The sequence below is a fragment of the Schistocerca piceifrons genome, unplaced genomic scaffold, assembly GCF_021461385.2.
Source record: "Schistocerca piceifrons isolate TAMUIC-IGC-003096 unplaced genomic scaffold, iqSchPice1.1 HiC_scaffold_335, whole genome shotgun sequence".
Lineage (NCBI taxonomy): Eukaryota > Metazoa > Arthropoda > Insecta > Orthoptera > Acrididae > Schistocerca > Schistocerca piceifrons.
The window spans coordinates 20,001-25,000 of NW_025728554.1; the positions used below are offsets into that span (position 1 = coordinate 20,001).

At 55.9% G+C, this 5,000-nt stretch overlaps 1 non-coding gene across 1 annotated transcript in view; it reads left to right on the forward strand.

Moving 5' to 3' along the window:
• Positions 1–4,318: 4,318 nt before the first annotated feature.
• LOC124745818 overlaps positions 4,319–5,000 on the forward strand; it is a 1,909-nt gene continuing 1,227 nt past the window's right edge. Inside the window, exon 1 of the ribosomal RNA XR_007011157.1 lies at positions 4,319–5,000. This exon is cut by the window's right edge and continues 1,227 nt beyond it. This is a non-coding gene — a ribosomal RNA (small subunit ribosomal RNA).

The following is a 5,000-nucleotide window of genomic DNA, read 5'->3' on the forward strand; positions in this document are numbered from 1 at the left end:
CATCTCTGGGCGTATCGGTCTGGGCGGGCGCGCCGCACCCAGGGCGCTGCAGTGGGTGCGGCGGACTGGGGCGTATCGGTTGGCGTGGGCGCTGCGATGGGTGCCGCCGCCGTGCGCGCGGGGAGGCGGCGCCGGCCGGCCGGGCGCCGTGTGTACCGCCGCGCTATAGCGTATCGCTTTGGCGGCCGGCGCCGGGTGCCGCGGGTGGGTGCCGGACGGTCGATGTCGGCCCACCGGCCGGGGCGTCGCGTGGAGGCGGCGGCGTCGGGTGGGTGCCGTGCGGTGGTCGCGGTGCCCGGCGGGGTCTGGTACGTTGTCGCCGTCCCGTGGTACCGACGGCGTCCACCGCCGCCGTCCGGTGAACGCCAGTACCCCTAACCGATGGATGTGAAATAAAATATAATAACACATGATGCTCCGCAAGAAAATAGACTTGGGATAGGGTGTGTCGTTGGCAAGTCCCCGGGGCGGTTAGTGTGTGTGGTGATAAGTCTGTAGGGGCGGGGGGGGGGGGGCGAGGTATTAGGAAATAGATAGATAGATAGTGGTGCCGTGGGTGTCGACAGTAGACATAGCACACTGCCACCTACAGGGATCCGACGGAACTACGCCACCCATGCCGGCAAAACAGTATCGCCATCTATGAAAATAGGGCGACACCACATGCAATACCGCCATCTATGCGCATCTGACAACACTACGTCCGCACCACAAAACATACCGCCATCTGTAGGTCTCCCGCAACATGACCTCCTGCAACGACGCTACCGCCATCTATGAGACGCCAAGCCGACTAAGACAGCGATGGCGCCACAGTGGCCGCCTTTCGACGCCACCCACAAAGGCTGCAGCCTCTGTCGACCATAGCACCCAATCTCCAGTGGCTCTGCCGCACGAAGCCGTGGACCGGCAATGACGCCACCCGCACCCGTTCGTGCACCACCCCAACCGCCAAACTCGCACCTCCAGCGGATGAACGGCGGACGTTTCCCGCACTCGTAAAGTGCAATCCACCCCTATAACTTGTTTCATGAAGAGTTATTTCCAATATGCGACATTCCCGCTGTCCGTATACATGAGCCGCGACCTGTACCACTTACGAGCGAGAGACGCGATCGCGTTGCTCACTGTACGGCGTCCGATACCGAGCCATCAGCATGTCGGTCCCCATGCGCGTTGCACTCGCACTCGCAGTCGCAAAAACGTGGGGCAAATATATTACGCGGAAGAGTTATAACAGACCGAGCCCCACTGCATGGGGGGGAGTCTTTGTCACTAATGTACACAGATGGAACATTTTGGACTGGAACCAGATTACCCGTACACACGGCGCTGATTAGTAATCAATGCAGAGCCATCAAACTACAGCAAATATACACAACTGTCACGTATACATGCTGAAAGAGTCTGCCCAAAATGGGAACCACACGTCAGCCAGACACTCTGATCACGCACCACTCTCTGCTTCTAACAGGCGCACATACAATATGTAAGCACCAGCATGGAACAACATCCAGTGCATCTTCTCCGCCACATTACACAATCCACACTATCACAACCAGACCAGGAGGTCCGTGCGGAAAATACAATATCCCAGCCTTTCGACATCCACCATTGCGCAGACCAGGCACCAACACCCACACATGTCCTATACAACGGTGCACCCAACATCACAATAGTACCTCCTGTCACAGCGCACAAACAATGACATGAGTCAAAGACACAGGTCTCACACAAGCATTGAATTGGAGCGCCGCCTCTAATAAGCCAAAGGTGCATCCTGACGTGACAAATCTGATCATGTCACAAGCATTCACTTACTATAATCACTATCAACGAACCTGCCGCCCCCCGCCCCCCCCCCCCCCCTACACCTTTCCGTACAACAACGTGTAACCTAACCTAACCTAACCTAACCTATGTTGTACCTTAACCTAACCTATGTTGTACCTTAACCTAACCTATGTTGTACCTTAACCTAACCTATGTTGTACCTTAACCTAACCTATGTTGTACCTTAACCTAACCTATGTTGTACCTTAACCTAACCTATGTTGTACCTTAACCTAACCTATGTTGTACCTTAACCTAACCCATGTTGTACCTTAACCTAACCCATGTTGTACCTTAACCTAACCCATGTTGTACCTTAACCTAACCCATGTTGTACCTTAACCTAACCCATGTTGTACCTTAACCTAACCCATGTTGTGCCTCAACCTAACCCATGTTGTGCCTCAACCTAACCCATGTTGTGCCTCAACCTAACCCATGTTGTGCCTTAACCTAACCCATGTTGTGCCTCAACCTAACCCATGTTGTGCCTTAACCTAACCCATGTTGTGCCTTAACCTAACCCATGTTGTGCCTTAACCTAACCCATGTTGTGCCTTAACCTAACCCATGTTGTGCCTTAACCTAACTCCATGTTGTGCCTTAACCTAACCATGTTGTGCCTTAACCTAACCCATGTTGTGCCTTAACCTAACCCATGTTGTCGCCTTAACGTAACCCACGTTGTCGCCTAAACCTGCTCTGTAATTGTTATACGACTCGTTCAATTACTGTAGTGTTGCCCACCCGCAAACCCTCGCAATATAGTTCGCTACTCGCACTGCCCGCACCCCTGTGTATCGCTTCATGTTAAACACCTTGCAAGTCTTGCTCACTTTCCCACATGCTCCTGCTGTACACTGTAATGTGGATGGCAGCAGGACGTACATGCCGCCCCTCCCCACGTCCCCACCTTGCCCCCTGCCTTCGCAAGCTGGTTGGTGAGAAGTTTGCATGTTCAATGCCCTTCGCATGCGACGTACTCAGGCTACGTTGTGGTGCGGCCTGTGTCAACTGTCCGCTGATGTCGTACGCGTGAACCACAATCTGTACTGCACATTCGTCCTTATGTACTGAATGATACATCGTGGCACATGTGTGACCGCACAACGACTGCGCCCAAAAACGGCGGACCATACAGTGCAAATATTGTGCACGCAGCTACGTGTCGTCTCCCTATGAGAGCTGGATTGCAGTGTGGTACGCCATAGAGACGTGTGGGAGGAACGGACGCCGTGGATGGCGATCAGCATGAGCTGTCTGTTGATGTATTCGGACCTAGTCGTCTCTCCTCACACACCGTGATGGCATGGTGCACCGCGTTCCATATCTGCGACATGCTACAGAGGCCGGTTGACAGTCGTTCGAGCAATGGACATCGCATACGTACGGGGGCCACCTTCCACGTATTGTCTAGGCGTGCACATTTTGTTGCGTGTATGTGGGCAGACGTAGTGTGGCGTGACACCTGACACAGGCATGCAATAATCGTTGAAGTTGCAAATGGCGATGGACGCCTGCGTTTTCTGGTGAAGTTACGCAAATGAACAAATGGTAACCTGTTGTGGTGCGGTTGTTCTCGCTAGGGGTGAATCGGTGATGGCGACGATAGGTTGAGGTACTAACCGGTTGTTCCAGCGATACCCACCATGCCGACGAAACTGAACGGCATCTGGGTGTGAAGCGATACGCGGCGGTGGCTGGGTGGGACCGTCCCCGGCCGGTGAGGGGGCGCCTCCCGGCGTGCTGGCCGCGCGGTGCGTGGGCGCACGCGCTACAGCCGGCTGGTGGGGGGCGGCCAGTGGCAGGCGCGCCGGCCGACGGACGCGGCAGGCGTCGCAGCTGCGCGCCGGCGCACCCTGCGCGCGGCGCCGTGCGGCCAAAGTAGGTCCTCGCGGGCCCGGTGCGAAGCGCGGTGGACATCTTCAGTGTGCTGGTCCGATTGAGGACTGTGTGCGTTGAGGATGCGCCGCCGCCCGGCGCTCGGCGCCGCGACGCCGTCTGCTGCTCGGTCGCCCCAGCGGTTCTCGCTGGTGGTTTGTATCGCAGCTGTGCGGATGTGTTGGCGCGTGCGCTGTGCTGGGAGAGTTCGCTTCGGCACCCAAGTGGGGCTTTTGTCCTTCTGTGGCGCTGGCGTTGGAGCTGCCGGTCACCGTAGGTGGCGCGTGTTGTCTCCCGCCGGCAATGCCACGACAGCACGCTCCCGGGCCTCTGTCGGCAGCGGCAAGCTCAGTTGGGAGCACGGGTGGTCGCACCGAAAGCGTCTACTCGCCTAACTCCGGGCGATTGCGCCTCTCTCGAACCCGACCAAGTACTTGGGACGGCGCTGCGCGCCGCCGGGACCTGAGAGGGTTTCGAGGTGTATTGTGCAGGGGAGCTCAGCCTCCTCCTGTTTGCAGAATGATTGAGCGGACGCTTGCGTGTTCGCGCGGGCCCCCGGGACACACTCCCGGGCGGCCGGCTGCTCAGCTCTAGTTGACGCAGCTCCCTGGTTGATCCTGCCAGTAGTCATATGCTTGTCTCAAAGATTAAGCCATGCATGTCTCAGTACAAGCCGCATTAAGGTGAAACCGCGAATGGCTCATTAAATCAGTTATGGTTCCTTAGATCGTACCCACGTTACTTGGATAACTGTGGTAATTCTAGAGCTAATACATGCAAACAGAGTCCCGACCAGAGATGGAAGGGACGCTTTTATTAGATCAAAACCAATCGGTCGGCTCGTCCGGTCCGTTTGCCTTGGTGACTCTGAATAACTTTGGGCTGATCGCACGGTCCTCGTACCGGCGACGCATCTTTCAAATGTCTGCCTTATCAACTGTCGATGGTAGGTTCTGCGCCTACCATGGTTGTAACGGGTAACGGGGAATCAGGGTTCGATTCCGGAGAGGGAGCCTGAGAAACGGCTACCACATCCAAGGAAGGCAGCAGGCGCGCAAATTACCCACTCCCGGCACGGGGAGGTAGTGACGAAAAATAACGATACGGGACTCATCCGAGGCCCCGTAATCGGAATGAGTACACTTTAAATCCTTTAACGAGTATCTATTGGAGGGCAAGTCTGGTGCCAGCAGCCGCGGTAATTCCAGCTCCAATAGCGTATATTAAAGTTGTTGCGGTTAAAAAGCTCGTAGTTGGATTTGTGTCCCACGCTGTTGGTTCACCGC